We start from the raw sequence: 11,452 nt of genomic DNA, 5'->3' as shown, positions 1-11,452 counted from the left end.
AAAGACTACACATATTTCAATACACCTTTTGATGTTATACAACAATAAATAAATTGTAGGGTGTAAAAATATTGTTAGTTGAAATGTGTTTAATACAACTCACATGCCAAGCATCCGAGCTCAGGCACACAGTGTGTTTCAGAATATTGGTGCTTTTCCTTTCATGTTCACATGAATAAGAGGGAGCTGTGGCTTTCTGACACTATCCATGTCTACATATGACACTACCAATGTCTACATATGACACTACCCATGTCTATATATAATACTACCATGTCTACATATGATATTGACCACTTCTACATATGACACTACCCATGTTTACATATGACACTACCCATGTCTACATGTGACACTACCATGTCTACATATGACACTGACCTTTTCTACATGACACTCAGAACCCTGTCCTATGAGACCCATTCGTTTCATGTTTGATCAGTAGTGCTGGAAAGCTAAAGGAGCCTTTCATTCTCTGTCATTTTCTGTTTCCAGCTAGAGTCACTCCACTAGACTCTCACTTCGTTCTTCACCCTCTTATCCTGTGAAAGTATTTCTATAAGGATTTGGAGAGAAGGGTTAGTTCAACACCATTCCTTAAGACTCATAAGGACAATTGTGCCTAGTAAGAGAAGACATGTCTTTGTCAAGAGTTCCAATGAAAGAGGACAAAGAAAAGTCCAATTTTGGAGTAAGAATTAGGCTGTAATAATCTCTAGCTTAGCAATGGGACTCTAAATCCCTGGCACTACTACATCTTGCTCACAAATTAGCAATTATCAATATCATGGTCCCTTTTCTCGAAAATCTCACGAGTCATAGTAAAAACCAGAAGCAGAAACATGAATAAAATATCATATGGCAAGTAAGAAAATACTGCGATAAAGCCTTGGCACTATGTTGAACACAACAGGATGACATTTCCTCCAATTTGAGAGGTTCAAAGTAAACTCACACAGTACGCCCAGTTTTAAATGACGACATTTGGAAAACAAAATAGTAAATATTAGTTACTATTCATTGATGAATTCTGTTCCAGGATGTACGATGGGTGCTTTCCATCAGTATTGTCTCTCAATGAAGTTGGTGAAACACATTATTATTTGTACTAGACACTAAGGAAATTGAGATTCAAAGATTATGTTTGTAGAACTCATAACTTTTTAAAAATGAGGGGGTATTTTATTTAGTTCACATTTAATTGAGCACATGAAATAAAAATTCAACAACACATTTTCTTTAAAAAGCAAGGTAAGTATTTGGGGCATTACAAAGCAAATTTATCAGTTTCCATGACTTTGAGCAGAGCTGCATGATATGCAGAAGCAAGGCTGTGTTTCGATAAGACTTTATTAACAAACAGAATTTTGCATTATTTTCTTGGGGCCTGAAACTCAGTTATTTGAAAGTGTCAAGAGTGCTTGGAACGTAGTTCAGTGATAAAATGTTTGCCAACCATCCACAGAGATCTACTTTTCAATCCTAGCAACAGAGAGAGGGAGTAGGAGGGGGAAGGATGGAAGGAAGGAGGAATGGAAAGAGAAGGAGAGGGGAAAGGGAGGGAGAAGAAGAGGAAGAGAAGAGAGGGAAATCCATTTCCACTTCTCCAAACACAGTCTGTATGCAAACAGCTAACACAAGCAGGTGGTGGACCCCATTTGTTCCATTGACCAATAGCCAACCCCTGTTTTCAATCATATTATAGGACAATTCCTGATTCTTTCTTGTAGTTTACTGCTGACGCTCTGTGATAGCTGGGTTATTTGTTGACTTTATTTTGTTTTATTAAAGTGCACACTGCTGGATGTTCCTTGACATTTTCTAAGGTAGGTAGAAATTTCTCACCTTCCCAGACTGCCACTTAACTGAAAGTCAGAATGTGATAGGACCTTAAAGGGGTGCCAATTAGAACCCACTACAGTCTATCTATTCTTTGAAAAAATAGAAATATGTGGTGGGAATTTATTTCTTTTTTCTTTCAGCCTTGAACTCTTGTTAGTTTGGCTTCCCCTTGCCATTCTGTGGTACATCATTGAGTTAAGGAGCTTATGCCTTTCAAAATTTAGATTAAGGGGAAAAACTAATAAGCAAAATGATGAATTCAGATGCTGATACTTCAGCTGTTTCCTGTATGGTGAGTGCTAGAATATTCTTTCATTGTAAATTTGAGAATATGGCAGCTCCTGCAGAAATGTTCTGCAAGCCTCCTTGTACACAACTCTAATGAGATCATAAACATTTACATCTGACCGTGACAAAAATGGTGACAAGTGTGTTTCCTGACATTTTTCCATTCTCTCTTAGAGTCTTTTACACTTTTACAGCTGATGAGTATCTGAGTATCTGCCTTGGACACTTAGGCACCCACAGTCATCAAATGTCCTTTGTCAACTACTTAGATCAGAGCCCCAAGTAAAATGACCTTCAGCATTGCAAGTCTGTAGAATGAGAACTCTATCCTTTTCCACCCACCACCCCTATCCTATTGGATAATGTTTTTGGAAAACTGCTAGTTGCATACACTACAGCCTGTGTTCTTCATTTTTCTTAGTAATGAACACTAAATCATTATCCAAGCCAATGAGTGTCTAAAAACGGAATATTCTAGCTTCCTTACCGTCAAGTGTCCATTGCTGTAACTGACTAAGTTCTGAACAGTGATACCTAAAAGAATATGGGGATGCCCACTGAGAATCTTTCATTGCTTTAGCATATGACTTCATGTAGCCTAGCTGGCCTTATAACATAGCCAAGAGTAGTCCTGCACTTGTGATCCTTCACCTCTGTGTTTTGAGTTCAAGACTGCATTTTGTATCAAGCCTAGCTTAAGCAATTTCCAGACACTCTTGCCCCTCTCTTTGTCATGGTTTCTTTGAAATAAGGTTTCTCTGCCCAGAGCTCCAATGGCTGTCTGAGTCATGGAGACGAAGGCATGCAGAAGAGAGTAGAGAGTTGGAAGAAAAATTGATCCATGATTTCATGTGTTCCTGATTAGCTCTTCATTATCCCTAGATTTTTTTGACATGAGCAAAAGTACTTTATATCTCACATTTGTATTTATACTTTTTAAATTATTATTTTATTGAGTTCCCATTGTATATTTCTCCCTAGTTCTTAACGGGTTAACTAAGCTCATGTGAAGAAAAATATTGTCTTTCTACCCTTTGAGGAAGTTCAGTTCAGACAACCATCAGATTTACCTTGGCTGGTAGTGCTGTGGCTGGTGTGTACCCAGAAATGTCCAAAACTGTGACAGCAATTTACTGGCTCTTAGCCGTCAGGTCCAGATCAGTTCTCACCTCGGTTCTGACTTTGCAGCCTTCTATCTCACCTTTAAAGATGAGGTAGGACAGAGGCCAAGAGCATGAATCATAGGCTTCCGTCACTCACACCTGCAGAAGCACAACTAGCTACATGTCTTGGAATACATTCACCTCTGTGTCACAGTGCTGTAAAACTAAGGTGGTCATGTAAACATTTACTATCCCGCAGTTGCTTTCAGAATTAAATGGCTTACAGTATGGAGATGAATAAAAATTGTTTAGCACTAGGCTTATGCTATTATTTTTAAGGATATTTCTAGCACGCAGTGGTCCTTAGGAATTGATGTTGGCAACACTTCTTAATATTGAGGTTTTGTTTGTTTAACTTGCTATTGCCAGTATTCTTGATACTTAGATTTTAGGTTAATAGCTCTTTCTAATGTTTGGATTGTTTTGTTTGTATAACTTGCTTATTAGTTGATCTAAAGAGATCAGTCAGGAAAGTGCTCCCCGAATTCAATCCTCAGCCCATATTTTAAATAAAACAAAACATCCTACATGAGTAATCTCATCAGTAAGAAACAATAGGCAGATAAGTCACTGGCGCTTACTAGCCAACCAGTGTGTTTGGTGAATTCTAGGCCAGTGAGAGACCATTTCAAAGGAAAAGGGACAGTGCCTCGGGAACCATGCCTACCGTAGTACTCTGGCATTTTCACTATTAAAAAAGGTCAAGTTCTAAATCAATAAGGCAAAAAACACCCAATTCCCTTCACATACCATAATTAACTCCATATGCAATCTTCATGTATTCTAATGTGAACAGACAAATAGAAGCAAATGAATAGACATGCCTTGACCTATATAAATGCCTATATCATCAATTAGTTTATGAAAAATCTCATACTGTTTTATCTATCTTCATCTGCTTAGTTTTTGCTAAATATTATTTGCTACATATCGATATTTGCTAAACGTTATTTTACTATTATGCAACACACTTGATAGGACAGATAATTATTGGTATGGCAGAGGTGTCCATGATTTTATTTCTTTAAAATGACCTCATCTGATCTTTCCTATTCATCGACACATAAATTGTTTCCAGGCTTTTATTACTGTAAAAAAAATTGCTAAGAAGTTTCTTGCCTACTATCTTTGTGCACTTGTGTGAGTACATCTATCATAAAAACTCCCCAAAATAGAATGGCAAGGTCAAAGTGTGTTTGCATTACAGATGTTGCTGACAAGCTCTTTCATGTGCAGTCCGCTGATAGGAGTGAGAATGTCATCTCTCCACATGATCTGCAGGATTAGGTGTTACCAAACTTCCCAGGGATGTTTAAAGTAATGCTTTATTGTTTTAATTTGGGTATGAGTGAAGCTGAGACCCATTTGGAAATTTATCAGTCTTTTATTTCTTTTTCAGTGGGATATTTTTGCTTTATGTCTTTCAATATTTGAATCTTGCCATTTCTTTGAGGATTCTCGATTGCTGTGCCCCGGCCTGCCTTACCTCCTGCTGCAATCCATTTCCCTTCAGACATCAACCGTTCTGACATGAACCATTCTGCTGGCATCAAGGCTAGTGTGTATCCTAGCTCTCAATGTGTGTTCCAAGAAACTATAACAGAGAATCAGGCGGATATATGTTGGCACACACATCTAGCAACAGCCCTGCATTTTGTGGCCAAGTCACCCAGATAAAACAGGGCTATTGATCATAGACTCCCTCCACTGACATAGACCACAGCAGAGACCCACACTCTCCAACAGCATAATGTGTTCTCGTCAGATCTCAACTGATACCATGTCTTGTGCACAAATCTAACTCTGGCTGCCTATTTTCCAGGGCTCTTGTCAACCCCTCTCAGCCTTAACTGCAACTCCTCTATGCAGAAGAAACGACAGAGAGAGTAGTGTGGTCCACCCTAGGAGAGTCAGACTGGGTTTAAATCTCTGAGCTGGCATTTCTACGTGAATGAAGCAGAGGAACGTCCTGAGTTTCTGTGAAGGGCAGATGAAATGGTGTATCATGAAATACTTTGCAACTTGTAACTGTTGACCACCAAGTAATGCTCCTGCCCTATGACGATTATTTAGGCTTAATAGACACGTGCTGAGCAATAGCTATTTTCTTGTCTGCACTTCTAAAGACTGAATCGGGGCCTTCTAAGCAGCCATTCTCCACTGTGGATGTCTTCAGGCCTCTATTTTTATTTGAAGATAGGACCTTATTAAACTATACAAATTGGTTCTTGAAATTATTATATAGCCCAGGAAAGCCTTCAAATTGTTTTCTTCCTCAGCTTTCTGAGTAGCAAGGCAACTGTATCAAGTTGAAACATTGTTATTTTAGCCTTCTATCTATGTTACCTAGGGTCTGGGCCAGTGTCTTCCCTGAACAAATCTTCCAATATATATATTCTTCCATATATATATATATATATATATGTATATATGGAGAGAGATTATAGATATAGATGATATAGATGTAAGTGTGTGTATGTAGTGTATATATAAATATTTGTATCATTCATTATATCTATATATATGAATAAAAGACTGTATGTCTGTATTTTCTCTCTCTCCCTCTCCTTCCCCTCCCTCTGTGTTTCATAGCGCACCTCTAAGATCAACTTATAATAGAACAATGAAAGCTTCCCTTTAGATCCTGTCTTTGGAGCAAGAGCGAACATCACCCTCCACATTGCTTTGCAAAGAGTAGCAAAGAATGCATGGGCCAATTTCAAAGGCTGACATCAATCACATACAAAAGAGCAGGTCAGATCCAGTTGAAAACAACATTGTTGATAAAAAAAACATGTGCTTTAGGGCCCTACCACCTGGTTCCAATCATAACGTGCCTGTCGCGATGCCTTCTAAATAGCTAAATAGCTATATTTACGCACATAGAATGCTGCTATCAGTTTTGCTCAGAGAAGATTCTTTCCACAGTGGCCTGTGGTGACTACAGAAGCTTATCATTAGTCAAATAAATGGCAGTAGAACCTCCAGCCACTGGGACATCTATAACACCCTCTTTTAGGCTCAGCGAGCATTCCCCAAGTAGAAGGGGGAAGAGTTGGAAAATGTATAAGGACTGGTAGAAGTGGGGGCATGGTATGCAAAGTTGACTTCCCGGCACAGCCATGGCTCTTGTGCATTTGAATTTGCAGCAGTTATGAGAACTGTACAACTATACTGCCATGAAAGCAGGAGGAGCATATAGGTCTCTACACCTACAACAGATTAAAAGTTGGTTGGAAAAATAGACCCAGTGGTGTAGCAACCAGCAAAGAGTACACACTCTTGTAAATAAGCTCCCACCCTCGGCCCCTTAAACAACCCTAATGAAACACATTGTATGTGAATCGCATATGCTCATGGTGTGTGGTGGGTGAGACATAAAAGTTGAAGAAGGGCTAGTTAGGAGTAAGAGCTTATCAAGCATAGAAGGACGACAAAATAGGTAACAGAGGTGGCAAAAACTGATGAAGATATCATGATCATGTATGAATATATTGTGATGAATTCCTTATCATGTACATTTAATATATTCAAAAAACATTAAAAGTCCCTTGATAACAAAGTTTTGCTTCTTTGCTTGTGCCTCAGTTTCTAGTGTAAAGTAGGAGATACCCATCTCTCCATCCTGAAGTCACTGTGAGGATGAAGGGAGTTTTGACGTAACCCAATCCTGAATCGTAAACAGGCATTGTCTTTCTAGGAACTAGACACTGCACTGATCATATCTGATTGATTTCTTTTCCCAAAAGAAGCTAAAAGTTAAATTAGACAAATCTTTGGTAAGATTTCTCAATTTTCTAAAATACATCCATAAAGTAAAATCCTTGGGCTGTGATTTAGTTGTGGCAATATTCTGATTGCTTTTTCACAAACCTGTGCAAAGACCTGTGTTATGAAACAAGCGTGTTTAACACCACTAACAGGCAGAGACCTTCTTTCTTCTCCTCCTACAGATGCTGCTAAATCTTGATTTTCGTTCATCCTAGGGAGTAACCAAAAACAGGCATCCAAGAAGCATAGCAAAAGAAATAATCTTTCTGAACAAAGAAACCCAGTTCTAAATCTAGCTACCAGAACATCCGGGCATGCTGACCAGCATGTGTGCAGCTAGCTGCACGAGATGCTTAACCTCTGAGAGTACCTTGGTTTTCCACAGCATTAACCAATCTGTGTGCCATTTGCCATCTCACACCCAACCAGCCCACCCTCCTTAACCACCTGCCAGTCTGCCCCAACCCAAGCCAACCATTTCTTCAAGTTCTTACTCAACTGCTCACTTCTCTCTGGCCCTGCCCTTGTATGGACTCTGCATTTCCCTATTTTCTGGATGGTTAGGGCCTTAGTTCCCATCACAGTAGGCCCCTGTGTATGCTTAGTGAGTCAGAATGGTGCAGGGAAACTATAAGGCTTTGACATCTGGCAGAAGTAAGGTTGAATTCCAACTCCATCATTAGCAGGCTGTGACCTTGGGCAAGTTATTCAATAATTTCCTCCAGCAAGGAGTGAATAACCACATTGCCTCGGAGAGTTGTTACGAGGATTAAATCATGGAAGCACAGCACCGAGTCCTGTGTTTGACACGGGCTACGAGACCTATTATTCTTACTTTTACTTCTACTCTCTGGTAGTTGTACATAATTCTTTTCTTATAAAATCCAAATTATACAGCCCCTGAGAACAGAGACCGAGTTCTATGGTTCTTTTTAATCTCATAAAAGCGTCTAACCCAGGATGCTTACATATTAGTCAATAACAGTTACTGAAATTATTGGAATGTTTATGTAACACTGAGGTCAAGGGTAGGAGAGACAAAATTAAATCAGAATTAAAACTTAAATCAATTCAGCATCATCCAAAACAGTGATTCTTCAGATACTCATGTTTGACTCAAAAACCTTGCATTATGATAGCCATGGTAAAGTCCTACAACCTTTCTATTTGCCAACAGCTGACCTACTTCTCTAGAATGTTCTTAGGGCCAATGGCCAAAGTCATCATATTATTGCTTGAAATGAAGGTATCTTCCATCAGTGGCATGGCATAAATTCACAGGACCTGAGAAAGGTTAGAGGGTATGGTCGTCTTATAGTTGTGTAGGAAGGAAAGAAAGAGGAAAGCTATTTCTCTCAGAAACTACCCAATCCTAAAGCATTGTAAGGGTTGAAAGCCCTGAAATAGTTGAATCTTCTGATTCTCTCTGAGATGACTAAGTGATGACTGAGCGACAATCTCTACTTTCCAAAGTTCTTTGGAGCCATGGTTACATAGTCTCTGTACTGTGCATAGTCATGTTAATCAAATGAAATACCTAAAAATAGCACAGACATTAATGGTACACACATTTACGGTACACACTTACCCAGAAATGCTCTTCTCTGGATTGACCACATATAGGGAATAAAAAGCACAGAAAATGCAAAAGTCCTTGCAGACTCAAGGAAGACCAAGCTTTGTATCCACACATGTCCCATATTTGAAGCTGTTTAATGACATCATGTTTGTTCATTCATTTGTTTTTGCTACTGGCCTGTGGAAGTACTTAACTCCTGACAATTAGTACTTGGGAAGATACAGAGAGCTTTCCTGATAGATAAATGTAGCATGTCTGAGCTACTCTGACTAACCATTTTATTTCTATCAAACGTCTGAACATGGTGTAGTTTGAAATGTCACACTATGGAGAAGGAAAGAAAGACAACTAGTTAGCTCTAAAGACCATAGATTTGGGAGCACCAATATTGTGAGGAGAGTTGGGCGGCGCAGCCCTTAAAGCTCAAAAATTCTGTCCAATCAGAACATGAAATTGGGTCATAGAGCAAAGAGTCACTTACCTTACATACCACCTGCTGAAATCAAACCAGTAATTCAGTTATTTACATCTATAGGTAAATCATAACCTAACAACCAAACAGCCTTCAGGAGTGGAATTTTGGATTCCACTGATTAATGGAACTTTGTGCCAGACTCTGAGTTGGTCCTATTGGATGAACAAAATGCTCTCATTGAATGGAGAAAAATGAAGGATGTGAAGAAGGAAAGATAAGAAGGAAAGAAAGAAGAGAGGAAAGAAGAAAAAGCAGGAGAGTAGAAGGTAGGGAAAGAGGGAGGGAAGGAGAGAGGGAAGAAGGAAAAAAAACCAACATAAAAATACAAATTTATCTGATACTAGACTTCCTGGGGAAAAAAACTTAAAGGCACTAAAGTGCTCTTGCATTTTTACTGAAAAAAATTGACTGTAATCTAAATGTTTTTTATGTGGGTGAATAGATGCTGACAACACGGAGGAACAACGCGGTTAGTAATCTTTTAGAGGCCTAGGGGACAGGGTTTAGAACAAAAATGTTAGAGCTGCCAATATTTGGAAGAAAGGTTAATCCTCTTGGGGAGGTGGCTGTACTCTGGTTAGAATAATTTTAAAGCCTTCTCTCAGAAGACAAGCAATGCCAAACCTGAAGCACAGTTAAGTGAAGGGTGAAGCATGTGACAGATGCCCATCACAAAGGAGAGGTTAATGTGACGAACTGTGACTGGAGGCCAACCTGTCACATACAATTAACGGGATGCTGAGGAGACATTGTTGTTGTTTGTTGTTGTTGTTGTTGTTGTTGTTGTTGTCGTCGTCATCGTTGTTTCTGCTGCTGTCTGTTTCTCACCCCACCCCTTGTTTTAAGTCCCCATTTATAAATATGGATGACTTTTCCTTCAGTGAGTGAATATAAATACGGCAAGAGGAAGCATTGTAAACTGCCTATTAGAGGAATTCCAGGCTGGGACTCCTGTCTTCCCTCTACGTGATAAAGACGCCCACCACAGACTGCAACTCTTCCTCTTCAACAGACCAGTGCTCCTTAACCTCCTCTTCCGTATTTCATTTCATTTCATTTTGGTTTTTCAAGACAGGCTTTCTCTGTGTAGTCATGGCTGTCCTGGAACTCACTCAGTAGACTGGATGGTCTTGACCTCAGAGAACTGCCTGCCTCTGCCTCCTGAGTGCTGACATTAAAGGCTTGCACCATCACCACCACCACCTGGTTTTTTGTTTGTTTGTTTGTTTGCTTGGTTGGTTGGTTGGTTGGTTTGATTTTGGTCTTTTGTTTGTTTCTGTGTTTGTTAGTTTGTTTGTTTGTTTTTTAAGTGGTTCTAGAGCTTAGTGATAACTCATTTATCTAATATATGTGAAGCCCATATCTTGATCATCAAACAACAAAAAGTAAATTCTTTCTCGAATTTTTCACAGCATTTTAATATATTAGCAGAGAGATTATTCTTTTTTGGAAAATAGTTGGGTTAGAAATAGTTTAAGCTTCGTGGGGTTTTGGAACTGTGCCATGATGACTCGACTCTGCCTTCCATTATACCGTGGAAACAGCCATCGATAATATGGAAATTAATATGAGAATGGACCCGAGTTACAATAAAATTTTATTTAGATAATCAAACAATGGATCCAAGAGATACCCTTTGCCAATTCTTCTTCTTTTTCTTTTGTTAAAAAAAAAAGCATTTATGATGACCCAGCTTTTCTTTGAGGTGCTAATTTTGTTGATATGTTCCCATGATCTTCTTAAGATCAGACTCTTTTGAAGCTTTCAGATGGATATCATAATATAGTTTCTGTAATACTATCCTCAACTATATTTGATATAAGATTGAATTGTTACCAAAACCACTTGCACCCAACATGGGGCTCAAACCCAGGACCCTGAGATTAAGAGTCTCATGCTCTACTGACTGAGCTATCCGGGCACACCCTCAACTATATTTGGAAAAACATAATAAGCCTACAGAACTTTGGAAGATCTACTTACATTTTACTAGATTCTCATGTTGCTAATTCTGCCACATTGACTTTGGGGCTATTTCTTGCCATTTATCTGTCTATACTTGAAAGTTTTTAGTTTGCCACATTTTCATCAGAGTTCTCTTCCTTTATTTAAAAGTCATTTAGAGATATCAAGGACCTCCTAAAAAATGTCAACACACATTTTATAAGAACAAAGACATCCCATGAACACAACATTCATTATCACATCTAAGGAATTTAATGGACTTGTGTGCAATTATTTTATCAAAATATAGCCTATTTTTAGGCTATTGTCACATAGACCAATATAAAAACTTGGTGATTTCTTCTTGACAATCCAAGATTTTGGATTTTA

The 11,452-nt window shown here is 38.7% G+C and overlaps 1 non-coding gene across 1 annotated transcript; it reads right to left on the bottom strand.

Annotated features, from left to right (window-relative positions):
• Nucleotides 1-10,964: 10,964 nt before the first annotated feature.
• Nucleotides 10,965-11,039, bottom strand: Trnak-cuu17 (transfer RNA lysine (anticodon CUU) 17). Its single transcript has one exon. It is a non-coding gene; the product is annotated as a tRNA-Lys (tRNA).
• Between the last annotated feature and the right edge of the window lie 413 nt (nucleotides 11,040-11,452).

This window comes from Rattus norvegicus, chromosome 7 (assembly GCF_036323735.1).
Source record: "Rattus norvegicus strain BN/NHsdMcwi chromosome 7, GRCr8, whole genome shotgun sequence".
Taxonomy (NCBI): domain Eukaryota; kingdom Metazoa; phylum Chordata; class Mammalia; order Rodentia; family Muridae; genus Rattus; species Rattus norvegicus.
The sequence above is the reverse complement of the archived record's forward strand: the minus strand, read 5'-3'. Positions and strand labels throughout refer to the sequence as shown.